Raw genomic sequence first — 22,483 nt, forward strand, 5'->3', positions numbered from 1 at the left:
ACAGTAGATGTTGGGACACACAGCATAGAACCTGATTTCTCCCAGTTAGGAAAGAGGGAGAGGGATTTTAAGGTTATGGGAGGGCCTTGGAGCTGATTTGCTGGGGCTCATGTCTGATTAACCTGGGTGCCGAGTTCTGAACTGGCACACACTTAAATTCTCCTGCTAAATCTTGCAAGGTTTCAACGTAATTACTGTTAAGTGTATATTTTAATTATATACTGAATAAATCTGTGAAGACATGACATTTAATGCTTTTTAGAGTGTAGGAACATCACTCCTCAGTCCTCAAACAATATTTGAAACTGAGGAAGGTAAAAGGGCAGAGGGATTAGTTTTGGATTGTTCCAGCAGCATCACAACAATGGGCCAAAAGGCAGTTTATTTGATACAAACTTGAGTGATGTATTCCTGACACCACACTGACATGTCTAAGTTATGTAGTCCTCTTGCAGTCCTCTTGTGTGTCATATTCTACACAAAGCAGCAAGAATAAAACTATTCAAGTTAGACCACACCTACAATACTCCGAACAATTTTGGTTCCCTCATCTAAGATATACTGGCATTGGAGGCAATCCAGAGAAGGTCCATTAGGTTGATCTCGGGAATGGAGGAATTTTCTTATGAGGAGAGATTGAGTGGATGAGGCCTGTACTCATTGGAGTTTAGAAGAATGAGAGGCGGCCTTATTGAAACATATAAGATTCTTAGGGGACTTGACAGGGTAGATGCTGAGAGGTTGTTTCCCCTTGTGGGACACTCTGGGACCAGAGGGCATAATCTCAGAGTAAGGAGGTGCCTATTTAAGACAACGATGAGGAGGAATTTCTTCTCTCAGAGGGCAGTGAATCTGTGGAATTCTTTGCCGTAGCGGGCTTCAGAGGCTGAGTTTTTAAGTATACTCAAGGCTAAGATAGACAGATTTTTAATTAGTAAGGGAATCAAGGGTTATGGGGAAAAGACAGAAAAGTGGAGTTGAGGATTATCAGATCAGCCACGACCTCATTGAATGGCGGAGCACTCAATGGGCCGAATGGCCTACTTCTGCTCCTACATTTTAAGGTCTTATGTTCTTATTTGTTGAAGAATAGTTTAAAATCTCAGTTCATACTAGCCCGCACTGGGAAAATGTGAGGTTATTCACTTTGGTGGGAAGAATAGAAATGCATGGGAAACTTTTAATTGTCGATGTTGGAGATTTGAGTGTACTAGTACAAGGAATGCAGAAATGCAGCACACAGGCAAAGCAAGCTATTAGGAAGGCAAAAGACATGTTGGTCATTATTGGAAGGGGATAGGAGTATAAGAACTAGGAAGTCTTATAGGGTGTTGGCGAAACCACACCTGGAGTATTCTGCATAGATTTGGTCTCCTTACCTTAGGATGGGATACACTTGCCTTTAAGCCACTGTTGTGAAAATTCACTAGAATGCTTCCTGGGATGTGACAATTGATCCTATGATGACAGGCTGAGTAAATCAAACCTATCTGCTCTGCCGTTTACATGAATGAGAGGTGATCTCATTGAAAGGTATAAGATTCTAAGAGGACTTGACAGGGTAGATGCTGATCCCCTGACTGGAGAGTCTAGAACTAAAGGACACATTTTCAAGATAAGGGAAGTGATTGTTGACTGAGATGAGAAGGAATCTCTCCATTCAGAGATTGTGAATCTTTGGAATTTTCTATCCCAGAGAGACCTGGACATTCAGTTTTTGAATGTATTCAAGACTGAGATTGGCAGACATTTAGGCTCTAAGAGAACCATGGGGTTCAGACTGGAAAGTGGAGTTGAGGTCAAGGATCAATCATGATCTTACTGAATAGCAAAGGAGACCCCAAAGGCCGTATGGCTTACTCCTCCTCCTAGTTCTTATGTTCTTACATTCTTCTTCAAGCTGATCGGGACTTGCAAGACTTAATGGTATCTGGAATACACTCGGCTGTGGGCAGAAAAAGATAAAACTGTTTTCACCCCCGTGAATTGCCAATACAATGTTATAAATAGCTCCCCATAAAAGGAGAGTGGCAGCAGTGAATCTTTTTATATATTACACATGCTTTCTCCTCAGTGTTTATGGAACTGCCTGCAGCATTAATAAATTAGTGTGATATGTTACAATCTCTGTAGAGACTGAGAGGTTTTAAAAAGTTGGAACTTCAGTTCATAGCTGAATGGATGACATGACAAGATTTCACATTTTAAGACTTTTACTGTATCAAAAGACTAAAATCACTATTGACTAAACATTATCTTTGTAGGCAACTTATACTTTAAACCACAGAACAGAACATTCCCTTTTTTCTTTTAGTGCAACTGAAAACACATATCACTGATATACTTTGTACTGTCCTTCAAGTAGACATTGAATTCTCCCAGAACCTGTCACTCCCAAGGATTTACTTCCGTTCTTTTTCTTTTTCACTCTGAGAACTTTTAATCTCAGAACTGTCTTTCGCAGTGAGTTTTTTCCCCCCAAGAGATTCTTCCTCTAGTACAAGCCAGGCAAATCTTCCAGCCCTGTTTAACTTCTCGTGAATTTCAACTTTTCAATCCAAGTGTGATCTCCTACCCACATTCTTGCGTGGTGGGCCACTTGCTGTCTTTAAGCTGCCCTACTTCTCCCATATCCTGGCAGACTAACCTCCTCTTTGAGTTTTTAGGGTTACCTTAGACCTTTTCCCCCTCAAAGCCAATTTCATGACAACATGAATCACACAAGCCTTGTATCAAGGTAGAAATGCTGATTAGCTATTCTTGAGACACCCAAACCTCTTTTATCTGCAGAGTAAATGAACAATTTAAAGTACCACTGTTTACAATCTGACATTCTCAACACTATTCACTGGTTTTTCACTGTCAGCACATAGGCTCGTGCCATTGTCTCCAAGTGTAAGCACCTTGCATCTTCTTCATAGTAAAACAACCTGGGTCCCCTTTTAGCTCTAACAATCAAACCACCTGGGCTTGCTGTCAGGCAGACTTCAGAACATGTCACATGATCCCCTTCATTTTTACCTTAAGTTAATGCACAGTTCCAAAACATAACAACCTTATAAACCTAAATCTCATAATTTTAACAGTTGTGGGCTGGATGATTTATGCTCAACTGCACAATATAACTTATACTCATTCTCCTGGGTGATAGTCTCAGGTGTTGCAATGCATTCTATCCAGAAAATAGCTGAGCACTTTGCTTTCCAGCAATTGAGCTTTTCCTAGCTTCCCGAGTAATGGTTTGTATGAATGTCCTGGTTCTCTGCATTGCTGTATTGTGGCTGAAGTTCCTAACCAAAAATTTCAGTGAAGAATAAACCTCAGTAAAAAGTATACTTAAGAATCAAATTTGGCTGTGTGATAATGCTCAGAAAAGTTAAAGCAAATATTGTCTCTACTTCTCCCTCCTGGCCTACTTTCTATTACTTCTGCATGTGCCTCTTGCTCTCTTTGTTACTATTTATATCGGCCTCCACCCCTCTCTTTCACTTGTGTTCTTTCTTCCTGTGTGTAAGTTCTCCCACTGGAATTTTGAGATTTCGGGTTTGAGATAAACATGCTTGTAGCAGTCTTCAGTATAGGAGTGGCTTATTCAGCAGCAGCGGGGTCAGTTTAGCTAAGCAAATAATGTAGATATCATTGCTGCCATGCTGAGGATAAGAGCATCTCATTCAAAACACCTTTGACACATAGCTGATGGAGTAGCCAGAGCTTAGTCTCTGGAGATTCAGTGAAGGATATGTGACAGTGAAACAGTAAGAGACAGGCTAGCTAATGGACTAGGCTGAACAATGAATGCATACAAACTGCAAGAGTAAAATTTAGAGCTGGTTAATTTAAGGATCACTAACTTGTCTAATGAGTTGAGCCTGCAACAGGGCAAAGATGCTGTTCATGTAGAATAAACTAGTCTGTTTGTTCATGATCTGCTTCATCTCATCAGTCCATTTGAAAAGATGGGAGTGCAATGGTGTGTGTGAGTTCACATTCAGTGGTACACATTGTAATTACTTGTATTTAGAAAGATCCTTTAATCTAGTAACACATCCCAAGGTGCTTTGTACCAGGTAAGGGTAAATTTATAAAACCAAAGAGAGAAGTCAAGGCTGTGAAACAGAATAACGATTTGGGTAAAATCAAGCAGATTGTGTAAGAACGGGCCAGAAAGTTTAATAATGGCAATTACTAATGGTATAAGCGACTAAGACCACATCAGGTAAAATAGTAAAAAGATAAAATTAAAGGTGCTATACCTGAATGCAGGAAGTGTTTGTTACAAGCTAGATGAATTAATGGCACAAATAAATTTGATCTGGTTGCCATTTCTGAGACATGGCTGCAGGTTGATGAAGGTTGAGAACTGAATATTCCAGGGAGCTTGACTTTTAGAAAAGATAGGCAAAATAGAAAAGGAGGTGGAGTAATTCTGATATTAAAGGATGAGATAAAGGCCACAGTGAGAAAGGATTTCAGCTCGGATCAGGATTTAGAATCAGAGTGGGTGGAGCTGAGAAACAACAAAGGGCAGAAAGCACTGATGAGAGTAGTTTATAGGCCCCCTAATAATAATCATAGTGTTGGACAGGGTATAAATCTGGGAATTAGAAGAGCATGTAATAGGGGGAATACAATGCTCCTGAGAGGAATACCTTCATTTAGACTGGGCAAACCAAATAAGTGAAAGTAGTTTGGGGGACGAGTCCATGCAATGCATCCAAGATGGTTTTCTTGAACAATATGCTGAGGAACTAACTAGAGAGCAGGCTATTCTAGATCTAGTACAAAAGCAAAACACTGCAGTTGCTGGAAATCAGCAATAAAAACAGAAAATGCTGGAAATACTCAGGTCAGGCAGCAACTGTGGAGAGAGACAGAATTCCGATGAAGGATCATCGATGTGAAGTGTTAACTCTCTTCCTCTCTCCACAGATGCTGCCTGGCCTGCTGAATACTTTCAGCATTTTTGGTTTTTATTTTTAATCTAGTATTGTGCAATGAGACGAGGTTAATTAGTAATTTTATAGTAAAGGATCCCCTGGGGTAAAGTGATCATAATATGATAGGATTCCACATTAAGTTTGAGAGCAATGTAGTAAGTACAAAACTAGAATCTTAAATTTAAACAAAGCAATCATGGAGATATGAGAAGCGTGTTGGCTGATGCAGATTGAGAAATTAAATTATAAAATATGACTGTAAATGAGCAATGGCAAAGGTATAAAGAAAAATTAATTTTCGATGAATAGACATGCCCTTGAGGAATGAAGCTATGAATATTAATTGAAAATTATTAAATTAAAAGAGGTTTGCAATTTTGCCAAAATGAAGATTGGCAGGATTTGAAAAATCAGTGAAGAATGATCAGTAAAATAATGAAGAGGAAGAAAATAGAATGAGCCAGGAAAATAAAAACAGTTTGTAATTGGTCCTACAAATATGTAAAATGTAAGAGATCAGCATAAGGAAATGATCCCTTTAGAGACAGTATCAGGCAAAATTATTATGGCAAATAAGGAAAAGGCAGAGACATTCAACAAATATTTTGTATCTTCACAACAGAAGATTGAGCTTACCAGAAAAAAGTGGGGAACCAAGAGACTAATTAGAGTAAGGAGCTTAAAAGTAATTAATATTAGTTAAGAAAAGGTGCTGAAGAAATTCACAGGAGTAAATGCTGGCAAACCCCCTGGACCTGGTGGTCAAACCTAGGCTTTTAAAAGGTGATTGCAGAGGTCGTGGGTGTACTGGGTTTGATCTTCCAGAATTCCCTAGATTCTAGAACGCCATAGCCAAATAGAAGGTAGCAAATGTAACACCGCTATTCAACAAGAAAAGGAGAAAGCAAACAGGGAATCATAGGCCAGTATCCTGACATCTGTAGTAGATGAAATACTAGGATCTATTAATTAGGATGTGGTAACGGGTCCTTGGAAAGTCACGATTTTATGAAAAGGAAATTGTGTTTGAAAAATCTAGAGTGTTTTGAAGGGTAGATGAGGGGGAACCAGTGGATGTAGTATATTTGGATTTTCAGAAGGCATTGAATAAGGTGCCACATAAGACGTGGTTGCACAAGATACAGGGTAATGTGGTTGGGGATAAATGGATGGAGGATTGGTTAACGGAGAGAAAATAGAGAGTTGGAATAAATGGGTCATTTTCATCTTGGCAGTTTGTAACTAGTGGGGTAGCACAAGGATCAGTGCTTGGGCCTCAGCTATTTACAATCTATATTAATGGCTTAGATGAGGGGACTGGGTGTAACGTATCTACATTTGCTGATGTTATTAAGCTTGGTGGGAAAGTAAGCTATGAGAATGGTGTAAAGGGTTGCAAAGGGATGTAGCTCAGTTAAGTGAGTAAGAAGGTGGGAGATGGAGCATAATGTAGGGAAATGTCAAGATATTCCCTCTGGCGGAAAGAATAGAGTAGCAGATTTTTTACAAAGTCACTATTAAATGCTGTTAAAAGCAAAATACTGTGGTTGCTGGAAATCTGAAATAAAAACAGAAAATGCTAGAAAAACTCAGCAGCATCTGTGGAGAGAGAAGCAGAGGTAATGCTTCGAGTCCATCTGACTCAAATTCAGAGCTAAAGAGAAGTAGAAATGTGATGAAATTTACACTGTTTAAGAAGAGGTGGAGCAAGATAGAAGGTCAGGGATAGGTGGGAGCTAAGGAGAGACTGACAAAGATGTCATGGACACAAGACAAAGGGAGTATTAATGGTAGTGGTAAAGAGTAAAGAAGGTGCTGATCGTGGCATAAAGGTAAGATAACAGAAGGTGTTAATAGCAGAACAAGGGTCCGCGCTCTGTGAAAACAAAACCTAAAAACAAGTGACAGATGACACTGTGGGGGGTGGGGGGTGTGGTTGGGTTTGGGGAAAAAGGATAAAAAAATGAACAAATAAATAAAATAATAAAATAAAATGTAGAAATAAATAAATGAATAAAGATTGGATTAAAAAGGAGTCAAGATAGAGGAGAGATTTCATGGTCTGAAGTTGTTGAACTCAATGTTCAGTCCGGAAGGCTGCAAAGTGCCTAGTCGGAAGATGAGGTGCTGTTCCTCCAGTTTGCGTTGTGCTTCACTGGAACATTACAGAAGGCCAAGGACAGACATGTGGGCATGAGAGCAGGGTGGAGTGTTGAAATGGCAAGCGACAGGGAGGTCTGGGTCATGCTTGCAGACAGACCGAAGGTGTTCCACAAAGTTGTCACCCAGTCTGCGTTTGGTCTCTCCAATGTAGAGGAGACTGCATTGGGAGCAGCGAATGCAGTAGGCCAAATTGAAGGAGGTGCAAGTGAAGTGCTGCTTCATCTGAAAGGAGTGTTTGGGCCCTTGGACGGTGAGGAGAAAGGAGGTAAAGGGGCAGGTGTTGCACCTTCTGCGATTGCATGGGAAGACCATAAGACGCAGGAGCAGAAGTAGGCCATTCACCCCATCGCGTCTGGTCCGCCATTCAATGAGATCATGGCTGGTCTGATAATCCTTAACTCCACTTTCCTGCCTTATCCCCACACCCCTTGGTTCCCTTACTGTTTAAAAATCTGTCTATCTCAGCCTTGAATATACTTAACGACCCAGCCTCTACAGCCCTCTGTGGTAAAGAATTCCACAGATTAACAACCCTCTGAGAGAAGAAATTCCTCCTCATCTCTGTCTTAAATGGGCTCCCACTTACTCTGAGATTTTGCCCTCTGGTCCTAGACTCTCCCACAAGGGGAAACAACCTCTCAGTATCTACTCTGTCAAACCCCCTAAGAATCTTATATGTTTCAATAAGGTCGTCTCTCATTCTTCTAAACTCCAATGAGAACAAGCCCAACCTACTCAACCTCTCCTCATAAGAAAATCCCTCCATTCCCGGGATCAACCTAATGGACCTTCTCTGGACTGCCCCCAATGCCAGTATATCTTCCTTAGATAAGGGGACCAAAACTGTTCACAGTATTCTAGGTGTGGTCTAACTTGTGCCTTGTGCGGTTTTAGCAAGGCTTCCCTATTTTTATACTCCATTCCCTTTGAAATAAAGGCCAACATTTCATTTGCCTTCCCTATTACCTGCTGAACTTGTATGTTAGCTTTTTGGGATTCATGCATGGGGACTCCCAAGTCCCTCTGTGCTGCAGCTTTCTGCAGTCTTTCTCCATTTAAATAATATTCAGTTCCTCTATTCTTCCTGCCAAAATGCATAACCTCACATTTCCCCACATTATTCCATCTGCCGAGTTTTGCCCACTCACTTAACCTGTCTATATCCCTCTGTAGACTCTGTGTGATTCCTCACCACTTGCCTTGCCCCCCTATTTTTGTGTCATCCGCAAACTTGGCGATTGTAAATTCACTTCCCTCATCCAAGTCATTAATATATATTGTAAATAATTGTGGCCCCAGCACTGATCCCTGTGGCACTCCATTAGTTACAGGTTGCCATCCTGAAAATGCCCTCTTTATCCACACTCTCTGTCTTCTATAGTTAGCTAATCCTCTATCCATGCTTAAATGCTACCCCCAACACCATGGGGTTTCACCTTATTAAGTAGCCTTATGTGCGGTACCTTATCAAACACCTTTTGGAAATCCAAATATATTACATCTACTGGTTCCTCTTATCTATCCTGCTTGTCACCTCCTCAAAGAATTCTAATAAATTTGTTAGGCATGAAGCCATGCTGACTCTGCTTGATTAGATTATGTATTTCTAAATGTTTTGCTATTACATCCTTTATAATAGACTAACATTTTCCCAATGATGGATGTTCAGCTAACTGACCCAAGTCTCTCATTCACAAACTGAATGCTAAATTCTACCATGTTATGGTCACTGTTTCCTAGGGGATCTTTTACTCTGAGATCATTTATTAAACCTGCCTCATTACACATTACCAGATCCAAAATAGCCTGATCCCTGGTTGGATCCACGCCATATTGTTCTAAGAAACTGCCCCGAATATACTCTATGAATTCTTGCTCATGGCTACCTCTGCCAATTTGATTTTCCCAGTCTACATGAAGATTAAAGTCACCCATGATTAATGCACTGCCATTTTTACATGCCCTCATTATCTCCTGATTTATTTTTTGTCTGACAGCATAACTACTGTAGGACTCCCACCTGTGTCTTCTTCCCCTTGTTATTTTTTACTTCCACCCATATGGATTCTACATCTTCCAATCCAAGATCATTTCTTGCTATTGTACTTACTCCATTTCGTACTAACAAAGCTACCCCACCACCCTTTCCTTCTGCAACAAAAATAAAAATACCTGGAAAAACTCAGCAGGTCTGACAGCATCTGCGGAGAGGAACACAGTTAACGTTTCGAGTCCGTATGACTCTTCAACAGAACTAAGGAAAAATAGAAAAGAGGTGAAATATAAGCTGGTTTAAGGGGGAGTTGGGACAAGTAAAGCTGGATAGAGGGCCAGTTGTGGAGATAACCAAAAGATTTCATAGACAAAAGAACAAAGAGGTGTTGAAGGTGGTGATATTACCTAAGGAATGTGCTAATAGGTGACATTAAGGGTAGAAAGCAGGACAAGCAGGGTACAGATAGTCCTAGTGGGGGTGGGGTGGGGGGAAGGGATCGAAATAGGCTTGCCATTTCAACACTCCACCCTGCTCTCATGCCCACATGTCCATCCTTGGCCTGCTGCAATGTTCCAGTGAAGCTCAATGCAAACTGGAGGAACAGCACCTCATCTTCCGACTAGGCACTTTACAGCCATCCGGACTTAACATCGAGTTCAACAATTTTAGATCATGAACTCTCTCCTCCATCCCCACCCCCTTTCCGGATCCCCCTTTTTCCAATAATTTATATAGATTTTTCTTTTCCCACCTATTTCCATTATTTTTAAATGTATTTCCATCCATTGTTTTATCTCTACCTTTTAGCCTATTTCAATCCCTTCCCCCCACCCCATCCCCACTAGGGCTATCTGTACCTCGCTCGTCCTGCTTTCTACCCTTAATTAGCACATTCCTTTAGATAATATCACCACCTTCAACACCTCTTTGTTCTTTTGTCTATGACATCTTTTGGTTATCTCCACCTATCACTGGCCCTCTATCCACCTATCACTGGCCCTCTATCCAGCTCTACCTGTCCCACCCCCCCCCCCCTCTTAAACCAGCTTATATTTCACCTCTTTTCTATTTTTCCTTAGTTCTGTTGAAGAGTCATATGGACTCGAGACGTTAACTGTGTTCCTCTCCGCAGATGCTGTCAGACCTGCTGAGTTTTTCCAGGTATTTTTATTTTTGTTTTGGATTTCCAGCATCCGCAGTTTTTTGCTTTTAGCCTTTCCTTCTGGCCTGCCGTTTTGAAAAGTCACATACCCCTGAATATTTAGTTCCCAGCTTTGATCTCCTCGTAACCATGTCTCCATAATGGTTATAAGATCATACACATTAACCACTATTTGTGCCGTTAATTCATTTATTTTATTCTGAATACTACATGCGTTCAAGTAAAGAGCCGTTAATTTTGCCTTATTACCATTTTTTCCCCTTTGACCCTATTTGCTGCTTTTCTAAAATATTTGTATACTCTGTCCCTTCCTGTCACACTCTGGGTATCATTACCTAAATAGCTGCTCTGCAAGGCTGCCATGTCCTTTTGCTTTGTAAGCCTATGTATACCCTTCTCCAGAACCCTGCCCCCCACTACTTAGTTTAAAGCCTCTCTACAGCCCTAGTTATCTGATTCGCCAGGACACTGATCCCAGCGCAGTTCAAGTGAAGCCCGCCCCACTGGAACAGCTCCCTTCTACCCCAGTTCTGGTGCCAGTGCCCCATGAACTGAAACCCATTCCTCCCACACCAATCCATGAGCCACGCATTTCACTCCTTGACTTTATTTACCCTATGCCAGTTTGCCTGTGGCTCAGGTAGTAAACCTGAGATTTTCTTTTTTTTATTCATTCACAGGATGTGGGCTTCGCTGGCTGGGCCAGCATTTATTTCCCATCCCTAGTTGCCCTTGAGAAGGTGGTGGTAAGCTGCCTTCTTGAACCGCTGCAGTCCGTTATTACTTTGGAGGTTCTGCTTTTTAATTTAGCTTCTAACTGTTCAAATTCTCTCAGCAGAACTTCCTTTCTGTCCTATCAATGTTGTTGATACCAACGTGGATGATGACAGCTGGATCCCTCCCCTCCCACTCCAAGTTCCTCTCCAGCCCTGAGGAGATATCCTTAACCCTGGCACCAGGCAGGCAACATAGCCTTCGGGACTCGTGCTCACGGCTGCAGAGAACAGTATCTATCCCCCTAATTATACTGTCCCCAACCACTACTACATTCCTATTTCCTCCCCCCACTTGAATGGGTCCCTGTAACACAGTGCCGTGGTCAGTTTGCCCATCCTCCCTGCTCTCTTCCACACAGCCTGCAAGAACCTTGTAACTGTTGGACAGTTGCAGGGTCCGAGGCTCCTCGAATGCTACCCACTGGGTCCCCAAACTTGCTTCACCTGCAGTCACACCCTCCTGTCCCTGATCACAGACCAAATTTGAATTACCTAATCTGAGGGTGTGATCGCCGCCTGGAGGAAGTGTCCAGGTAACTTTCCCCCTTCCTGATTTGACGCAATTTCTGCAGCTCCGACTCCAGCTCCTTAACTCGGACCTGAAGTTCCTCGAGCTGCAAATACTTACTACAGATGTGTTCGCTCTCGATCACCTTGGTGTCCAGAAACTCCCACATGCCGCAGCATCAACACATCACCCACCCTGTCATTGCTATCGTATTTTAATTAATTAATTAATTACTCTGGTATCCCAGCTCTTTACACTTGTCAAAACGTTTGCTCTTTACGCTTTATTGTAATTTTTTTTTACACACCAGTATCGATCTTATACTTAAGATATTTTTAAGAGAAAGAGACAAAAAGACTAGAGACCTAAACACAAATTAAAGACCTTTCTTTTACTTTAAAGATTAGAAATACTTATCAATCCTACTCACTAATCAGCTGTTTTTCCTGCATTCGTCTCTCTCTCCCTCTCCGCGCTCTTTAATGAACTCTCCTCCCTCTTTCTCCACTCTCCTCAATGAACTCGTCCTTCTCTCTCTGCTCTCTTTTAATGAACTCTCGTCTCTCTCCCTCCGCACTCCTTAATGAACTCTCCTCCCTCTCTCTCAGCGCTCTTCAATGAACTCTCATCCCTCTCTCTCACAGTTGGAGGCAATCTCTGGACCAAACATCTTGCATATGGACATGATAGTCTCCCTGGAGAGGTGGAGCCTTCTTCAGCACTGAACCTCTGGCATGTCCAGGTAGCATGAGCGCAGCCTGTAGACTCCGACTGCTAGATAATGATGCCTTCTCCGGAACCTTCTGCCTTGCACTTCTTGCTGGGCCTGCACCCTTTCTGGCTGCGCTTCTCCATCCACAGACCCCACTGTGGGGTGCTGCCTGCGGGCAGATGGCCTCCTCTCCCTTCTGGCTCTCTCCTCCCCTTCTGGCTCTCTCTTTCTGGCTCTCTCCTCCCCTTCTGAGGAGGTCTCTCCAGCAGAGTAAACATCCCCATTTTTGGGATGATGTTTCCACAGGTTTCTGCACTGAAGGGAATTATTGGCAGAAAGCCTCTGCAAATGATAGGGTATCTGGGAGTTCTCCTGAACACCACAAAAATACCAGAAACTATCTATAAAGCAGCTCCAAACCACTCACAGCCAAACTCCTAACTATTCACCTTTGCATCTGCCTGGGGGCCTTTTTTCCTGCCCTGGATGTATAATCCATGAAAAAGGTGAAGGCTGTCTGGCTGAGTGTCCCGCCTTTAATTGTCGCCAGGTGCACTTCCGACTTCCACACCCGCCCACTGACCAGAATACTGCGAGGCGGCACGATGACATCAGAATGCTCTGCCAACGTCCTCGCAGCCCATTTCACCAAGGATCAGAACCACCACGCGCCCACTCGCCAGAGCAAAATTCTGGCCAGAGTTTCATACATTTCAATGAGATTGCCTCTCATTCTTCTGAACTCCAGAGAATATCGGCCCAGCCTACTCTCTCTCTCACTCCTCAACAGATTCAGCCCATTGATTTCAGGAACCAATAAAGTGAATCTACTTTGCAACCCCCCGAAGGCAGGAATATCCTTCCTTAGGTCAGGAGACCAAAACTGCACATTATCTAGGTGTGGTCTCACCAAAGCTTTATATAATTGCAGCAAGACTTCCTAATTTTTATAGTCCAGCCCCTTGCATTAAAGGTTAACAGGCCAACAATCTTTCTAACTGCTCAATGTACTTGCATGTTAAGTTTGAGATTTGTGTACAAGGACACATCAGACCCTCTGAATAACAGCATTTAATATATAATATATACAATATATAATCTCCCGCACCTCTTCCCCCACTCCTTCTTCTCCCTCCCAGAGTCATGATGGGGTCCACTTTGTCCTCACTTTTCACCTCACCAGCCTCCATATTCAAAGGATCATCCTCCACCACACTGGCAACTCCAGCATGATGCTACCACCAAACACATCTCACCACCTCACCCCCGCCCCCCCATCAGCATTCCATAAGGTCCATTTCCTCTGCGACGCTCTGGTCTACTCCTCCATCATCCCCAACTCCTCATCCCCTTCCCACGGCACCTTCAGGAAATAGAGAGAGAGAGAGAGGAGAGTTCATTAAACAACATGGAGAGAGAGAGAGGAGAGTTCATTAAACAACATGGAGAGAGAGGGAGGAGAGTTCATTAAAGAGAGTGGAGCAACTGTGTAGGTGGCCACCCTATGCCAGTGGCTCTGAAGGTGACAGTAGCCCTGAACATTTATGCCTCAGGTTCTTTCCAGGCGTCAGTGGGAGATCTATTGGTGTGTCACAATTGGCTGTCCACAGCTGCATCAAGCTGGTCACTGACACTCTGTTCCAAAGGGTCAGCACCTTCATCCATTTCTGGGCCAACAAAGCCAGCCAGGCTGAGTGCTGAGGCTTCACTGCAATTTCTGGGCTCCTTCACATCCAGGAATCCATTGACTGCACACATGTGGCCATAAAGGCACAAGTGGGGGAGCTGGATGCATTCGTCAATAGAAAGGGCTTTCACTCCCTTAACGTGCAGATTGTGTGTGACCACAAGAGTCAGATGTTGCAGGTTTGTGCCAAGTTACCAGGAAGCTGTCATTTTGCCTATACCCGCTGTTACTCCCAGGTGCCGAAGCTTTTCATGGCTCCAGCTCACTTGGATGGTTGGCACCTGGGGGGCAAAGGCTATCTGCTGAAAAGGTGGCTCATGATCCCACTGAGACACCCAAGGGCAGAAGCTGAGGAAAACTATAATCACAGTCATGTCTCCACAAAGGCAGTAATTGAGAGGACCATACACCTAATCAAGGTGAGATTCCACTGCCTGGACTGCTCAGGGTGGTCACTTCAATATCCTCCTGAGTGCGCTTCCCTTATTGTTGTTGTGTGCTGCACACTGCACAATTTGGCTCTGTCAAAGGGGGACCCACTAGAGGGTGAAGACAGTGATCCTGCTCAGCAGGCTGCAGAGGATGACTCACGTTCTGAGCCTGTGGAGGAGCTGGAGGAGCCCCAGGATAAGGAGCTGGATCCCAATGTGAGGATCCTTATGGGAGGCAGGGAGACCAGGAGGCCTTGACCCAGAGAACTTTCAACTAGACAAGGAGTCAAGGTGATGGTAAGGGTATGCCACCTTACTGATCTCTCCTGATAAGGCAATCCTGTCACCCTTAAGTCAAGACAAAAACAAAAATACCTGGAAAAACTCAGCAAGTCTGGAAGGTTCTGTTGAAGGGTCATTCAGACTCGAAACGTTAACTGTGTTCCTCTCCGCAGATGCTGCCAGGCTTGCTGAGTTTTTCCAGGTATTTTTGTTTTTGTTTTGGATTTCCAGCATCCACAGTTTTTTGCTTTTATCCTTAAGTCAAGGTCTGACCTCTAAAATAAAGTTTGCAGCCCTTCCTCTGTGTCACGCGCGAGTCCCAGGCCTCTTCCCTATCAAATGAAGGAAGCACACTAAGTTCATTGCACAGAATGAGACATTTTTATAATGAAGGCAAATGTACAAATGAACCATGCCAAGGAAATATAAATTACCTGTAACAACCTCTTATGTGATCATTGTGATTTAAACTTCTGTTTGCGAGTGCTATGTCTTGGTGCCCCACCACCCACCCCTCGCTGGCAGCTGGATTCGAGGCAGCCTGCTGACTCTGATGCCCCTTTAGCCTTGATGATCTTGGCAGCCGTCCTCACTAGATGCCTCATCCATCTCTCATATTGGCAGTGACCTGCTGAGGTCAATGCCAGTGTGTGGGCTCGCAGCTCTGAACAAAGCCCCAGAAACCCCTGATTGAGCTCCTGGAGCTGCCTCTCCATGAGAGTTGCCACTCTCTCTATGGAGGAAGCTGTGCATTCAGAGCTCTAGGTCAGCACAGTGCTCATGCTCCGTATGGACTCCTCCAAGACAGCGACCATGGTGTGCAGCCTCTCAGGGATCTCCACCAGATCCTCCCACGCATCCTGCTGGACTCCAGCATCTGCCACCTGATGGACGACTCCAGAGACTCATCATCTGCCTCGGACTCAGGATCATCCTGTTCTCCAGCAACCCTTCAACTGCCACGCCCTGTGGACTCTTTGCCTTCGCTAACTCCTCAGGCAAATGTGATGTGCCCTCACCACTGTGCACTACCATCTGACCCATGATACTTATACCCACCGACGTGCCTGTATCTGTGCTGATGGATGGTGCAGAGGGAGGATGTGATGCTGGTGCATTTGGCAACTGTTTCTCCTCGAGGTTCAAGGCGGGTGGGGGGGGTCCTCAGGGTCCTTTTGGGGTCATGATGATGTTCCATCTGAGGGAGGAAGCAAAAACATTAGCATTGACCATCATTACAAAGTCAGAATGGACTCAGTGTGCTTTCTCATTAGAATAGACATCTGGCTGAGCAAATACTTTCTAATGAACAAGCAACAGGAATAACTGTATTTCACTGTCAGCCTTACAACCACAGCCCCACACCTCTCAGACCCTACACCAATCTCTACCCTTTCCTTTGGACTCTTACCCTCATCTGACACCCCTGTCTCCCTGCAACCTGGGGACCTGGCTCCACACTTGCACGCCATTTCCAAAGCCTGCTGCTCCGCTGGCTGAGGATCAGTGGGTTTGGTATTCCCCTCACCAGTCTGTCCTCGCTCCACCAAATTGTGACTCTTCTGTAGGAGAAAAAGTGCTTCCATTAGCCCCCCCCAGCGTGCTGCCACACTGCAGCCTCCCCACACCCAAAGATGCAGGAAAGTTGCCCATCACATTGTCACACATTACCCTGATGTACATGTCAGCCATGGTCTCTCAAAGCACATGATGTACCACATTGTACTATTCACTTCACACCCCAAGCACCAACAATGTCCTGCCACCCACAATCTCCCCAAGGCTCCAACTGGAATCAGCCCTGCCAGAGCGTAGAAGGTCATTGAACCCTTTCTGGAACTGGATCCAGGTTCTGCAGAATATGTCATGGCTGGTGACCAGGCCCATCACCTCCGCCCAGGCCTTTGTGACGTGGGGTAGCCGCCTCTTGCTGTCCCTTGGCAAAAGGATGTGACGATAGTCATTTACTGCCTCCAGTAATACCCTCAGGCACTCATCCGAAAAACGGGGCTGACTGGACCCGGGCATTCCCGTCATGCCTGGCATAGGATCCTGGCATTGCTGCCATCTTGCACACTGGAGGGGCACTTCAAATCTGTAACAGAGACCAAAAAACTCTCCACTGCAAACCAGCTCCCTCTCTCCACATGTTCACTTTCTCTCTCTCTCTCTCTCCACACATTCACTTTCTCTCTTTTCTCCCTCCACATGTTCACTTTCTCTCTCTCTCTCTCTCTCTCCACATATTCACTTTCTCTCTGTCTCTCTCTCGCTCTCTCCACATGTTCACTTTCTCTCTCTCTCGCTCTCTCCACATGTTCACTTTCTCTCTCTCTCGCTCTCTCCACATGTTCACTTTCTCTCTCTCTCTTGCTCTCTCCACATGTTCACTTTCTCTCTCTCTCTTGCTCTCTCCACACATTCACTTTCTCTCTTTCTTCTTTCTTCTTTCTCTCCACATGTTCACTTTCTCTCTCTCTCTCTCGCTCTCTCCACACATTCACTTTCTCTCTCTTTCTTTTCTCTCTCCACATGTTCACTTTCTCTCTCTCTCTCTCGCTCTCTCCACACGTTCACTTTCTATCTCTCTCTCGCTCTCTCCACGCATTCACTTTCTCTTCTCTCTCCACACATTCACTTTCTCTCTCTCTCTTGCTCTCTCCGCACATTCACTTTCTCTCTCTTTCTTCTCTCTCTCCACATGTTCACTTTCTCTCTCTCTCGCCCTCTCCACATGTTCACTTTTTCTCTCTCTCCACACGTTCACATTCTCTGTTTCCCTCTACACATTCATTTTCTCCCTCTCTCTTCACATATTCATTCTCTCTCTCCACACGTTCACTTTCTCTCTCTCTCCCATTCACTTACTATATATTTTCTCTCTCACATATTCTGTTTTTTCTCTGTTCTATTTGCCTCCTTCCCCCCTTCTTTCCTCTCCATTCCCATGGAGACCTGCAACTTCTGAGCTGGTGCTCCGACCTGTGATAGCTGCAGAGGTTTACCTTCAGAATGAGTGATGGGGCCAGGCTTGTGTTTATGTTCCAGGAGAAGGAAAGAGGCAAACTGCCTGGGGTCCTGGGGGTGATCTGTGCTGAGGGGAAGCCTCCAGTATAGAACGTGGCAACAAAGTTAAGCAAGCAGTGATCTTTGATGAGTTTATGGCATCAATGGTCCTGTGATTCTCCCATATTAAAGGGATTTCTGTACAGTAAACTCACTAAATTCACTCCAGATTTCATTGGAGCCCATTCATATGTGTTCAAATTAGTAAAGAGGGGTGTTTTGGTAAGTGTTAAACATAATATGGGTTTTAGGGTTACAGCATTTGGAACAATGGAGAAGGTTGTAAGAGACTCCTAATATTTAAGAAGAGTACTTAGCTTTGGATGTATTTGATGAGTGCTGTCTAATGTGGCTGATATATTCTGTTCAGCAGCTGATTGTAAGTCGGTGTGTTAGTGAGTGATTCAGTCTGCACTGTGCTCCTGTGTGACAATAGGGAGTGAGTGGTTTAATGATTGGGCAGATGTTCCAGTGTTGGTGCTGAGCAGTATACTAAAAGCAATGCCGTCTCAATGTACCGTCCTGTCAAAGCAAGCTCTTTACCGGAGCCTTGAGCTGTCTTTTAGGTGTTATAGCAGTCTGGAATCAGGCACACAAACAACCTGGTTTGGATGCAGCTATAAGCTGAACTCCCCTGGACCACAAGGTGCATTCAGCACTTGCCAGTCCCTGGCCATTTCTAGGAGAGATCTTTTCTGGGTGCTGAACTGGGCATGGTCAGTCTGATGTGAAACCTGCAGGCCCAGCCTTGGCACAGGCTGGTGAAACATGGACAATGGAGGTGGGGTGTATTTTTGATTGTGTTAACCACAGGAAAATGAGATAAGGCCATTTCGCTGATTGGGCCAGTCCTTCTGCTGCTCATGTAGAGTTAACCCATTGTGAACTTTCATTCCCTCCTTCATCCACAGTCTGTTGGATCCTGTCATGGCCTCTACTGTCTGGCCTGAACTTTTCCTTTGTCGGGTGCGTGTGATCAGTGGGCCTGGGAGCGGTCGGGAAAAAGGCCCCCGACCGTGGTTGGCCCACAACCGTGATTTCACCGCCAATTAAAGCCCACCCACTGTGAGACGCATCTTCCCAATGGTCGGGAAGGCCGGGCGGGAGCCTGATAGGTGCCAGGTCCAATGGCGACCTGGTGGGCACTTTAACATCGGCAGCTCCCTGAAGGCTGCCAGGGGAGAATCTTTCCTCGGTCAGGAGCAATGGCCTCGCCAGCAGCCGGAGACGTCAGGCGGGAGGGCAGGCTGGGTGGGCACTCGGCCCCCTCGTTTTTCAGACGAGTGCCTCGCGGTTCTCCAGGAGGAGGTGAGTGTCGGTGGGACACCCTCGTTCCCAGGGATGGCAGGAGGAGGCCACAGCATCAGACCCAAAAAGCTTGGGAGGAGGTGGCAGCCGAGGTCAGCAGCCACGATGTAATGAGACCCACCTGGGTGCAAAATGTTCAACAAACCTGCTGTGCTCGGCAAGGGTGAATACCGTGTTGGCATGGATCAGTGTGGTGAAGTGTTAAGGGCTGACCGTCCTCCCATGGAGCTCAGGAGTGTTAGAGTTTGAGTGCCAGCTGTCAATGGTGTCGGAGCTGGCCAAGGTGGGTGAGCCCTGGCTGCTTGACCTGAGTGCCTTGCAGCTCGAGGACCACGACTCAGTTGCGCTATGAGAGGTGTTCCTCAGGCGGGGTTGCAGCATTGGCACTGCAGGTAGAGAGTGGACTAATCAATGTTCCTCTGTCCTTTCAGGAGAATATCACCCATAAGAACTTGGAGAGGTCACGGACAGGCGGAGGACTCCAAAACCTCCTAATCATGACGGGGTTTGAAATGGACACTTTGGAGCTGGAGACCTGCCACCCATCTCGTTCAGCCCGTCATGGAGAGGCAGGGGTCTCTGACGAAGGTAAGAGTGCAGTGCACAGAGGTGAGTGCTGGATTGTGCAACCATTCTAGTCTCTTCATTGATGGGAGCCTCAAACCTGGAGTCCTCATTGATCATTGAAAGACTATTGCACCATGATGCAGATCTCCATTGTCTCACCAGGGTGCCTGGCATGCACAGTGACAGTGTGATGACTCAAACTAAAGGCATGTCCTTGTTCTCCCTTAGATTCGCCAGCAAGCACTCGTATGCAGGACACCGAAGGCCCACCCTTGACGTCAGAGGACAACCAGGCATCATTTGCACCTGCTTCACACCGGCTCTCTGAACCAGGCACCAGCACAGATACCAACGCGTCGGTGGGTGTTTGATTGTTGGCTAGTATCTCGGTGCGCATTGGCGAGGGAACTTCACACTTGCTTGAGGAGCAGGTGGAGGCAGAGAGTGCCCAGGGCACTGGCAGTTGGAGGATTGTTGGGGACCAGGAACATGCTGAGTCGAAAGCTGATGATGAACCCTAGAGTCGTCCATTAGGCGGGATGTCCAGCAGGATGTGTGGGAGGATCTGGCAGGAATCCATGAGGGTCTGCGTGCCATGATCTCCGTTGTGGAGGAGTCCAGGTGGAGCATGTGCACTGCATTGATGCTCATTGCTGAGCACACTGCCTCCTCCATTGAGAGAATGGTGACTTTCATGGAGAGGCAGCTCCAGGGACAGAATCCGGGGTTCCTGGTGTTGCACTTGGACCTGCAAGCCTCACACAGGCGCTGACCTCAGCTGGTCAGTGCCAGTGTGGGAGATGGATGAAGCACCCAGTATCCCAGCTAGGTGCCTGTCCATTAATAGTGGGCAGGGAGATCCAGGGCGACCTCATGTTGGCGCCCGAGCTGCTTGTTGTCCCTGCGGACTCCGTTCAGGGCGCTCTGGATGATGGCAAGAGCTCCTCCAACCCTCTGCCAGTGACCATGGCATCTGATGAGGCTGCAATGACTGGGGAGGTGCCAGCTGTGGCACTGGCCGCACCCTCCCAGGCGGGTCAGCACAGACTCCACTGGTCAGAGGACCACCACGGTCAACAAGGCCAACAAAACAGCAGAGTGGGCAGGCTGACTCCAATGCAGGTGCCAGCGATGGGGGCAGGGGCACCGAGATGTAGCTCTCGGAAACCTAAGTTTCAGGCACCATGAGCACAAGAGGGTGATCTTCTGTTCTGCCATGTTTTGTTTATATGTTTACTGGTGTGGGCATTAACACCAGATATGGTAATGTTCATTTGTCATGAGTGTCAAAATTATATTAATGTTGCTTTTGTGTTATTGGCCTGAATACACCTCACCTTTTCTTTCTGGTGCAGGATGTGTCAGTATGTAATGCTGGATGCGAGTGGCTCTAAATCTTATTGCACAGACACTGAGTGGACTTTGGGTTCAAATGAAAGGATCATTTCAGACATCTGGGATGGAGGCAGCAGCCCTGGCATGAGGTGGGAGCTGATCTTTAGCAGCCGAGCTGAAGGAAAGTTGGATCATGGCGTCCCTGGTGTCCCTGCCTCCCTGAAGGATACAGAAGTCTGGCTCCACGCCCTCAGCGCTCTCCTCACCGTGCTCCTCTTCTGACTCACTACTGGACTCATCCTCTGTGCCCTGTGAAGCTGTCTCAAGATCCTCTTCCTCCAGTGGGTCCCCCCTTGCCAGTGCCAGATTGTGGAGAGTGCAGAATGCAACCACTATCAGTGACACCCGCTCTGGGGGGTATTGTAGTGCTCCTCCTGAACGGTCCAGGCATCGGAAGCGCATCTTACAGAAGACCTATAGTCCTCTCTATCATGGCCCTGGTGGAGGCATGACTCCTGTTATACCGCTGCTCTGCCTCTGTCCTTGGATGGCGGAGAGGCGTCATGAGCCACCTTTTCAAGGGGATAGCCCTTGTCACCCAGCAGCCATCCATCCAATCAGGCTGGAGCACTGAAGAGCCTCGGCACCTGGGAGTATCTGAGGATGTAACCATCATGGGAGCTGCCAGGGTACCTTGCACAGACTTGCAGAATCTGCATCCTGTGGTTACACTATCTGCACGTTCATGGAGTGGAAGCCCTTCCTGTTGACGAAGGCACCGGGCTCACCCGCTGGTGCCGTGATGGCCACACGTGTACAGTCTATAGCACCCTGGACACGGGGGAAGGCAGCAATGGCCGTGAAGCCTCTGCCTCGCCCAGCCTGGCTGACCTCGTCCATACGGATATGAATAAAGGTCAGTACCCACCTGAACAGAGCTTCTGTCACCAGCTTGACGTAACTGTGGACAGCTGATTGGGAGACTCCACACAGATCCTCACTGAGCCCTGGAAAGAGCCAGAGGCATAGAGGCTGAGGGTCACTGTGACCTTCAGAGCCACTGGCATGGGATGTCCACACACACAGTTGGAGCTGATCTCAGGCCCTATCATCTGACAAATGGAGGTCACTGTCTCCCTGGAGAGGCGAAGCCTCCTTTGGCATTGCACCTCGGACATATTGAGGAAGCTGCATCACCACCTGTAAACCCTGGCAGCAGGATAGTGGTGTCTTCTGCAGCCCCTCCCACCTTGGGCTATGTGCTGGCCCTGAGCACCTTGTGCCTGCGCCTCTCCTCCCACAGGTCCCTCCCCTGGAAGCTGCATTGGGACACCTGGCCTCCTCTCCCTTCTGCCCCTCGCTTCCTCCTCAGAAGAGGTGCCACCAGCAGAGACCACAATCCCCATTACCAGGGTTAGGGAAGGCTGTCTGATACCTGGAAGGGTCCACACGGTCTGAATCCCCCGGGGGCCTAGCAGACAGCAACGAGTCCTGAAATGAAGCCTGGAAATGCTATGAATGAAGCTCAGAACTGAGATGAAACTGCCAAGTTC

Source organism: Cetorhinus maximus, chromosome 21 (assembly GCF_964194155.1).
Source record: "Cetorhinus maximus chromosome 21, sCetMax3.hap1.1, whole genome shotgun sequence".
NCBI classification, from domain to species: Eukaryota; Metazoa; Chordata; class Chondrichthyes; order Lamniformes; family Cetorhinidae; genus Cetorhinus; species Cetorhinus maximus.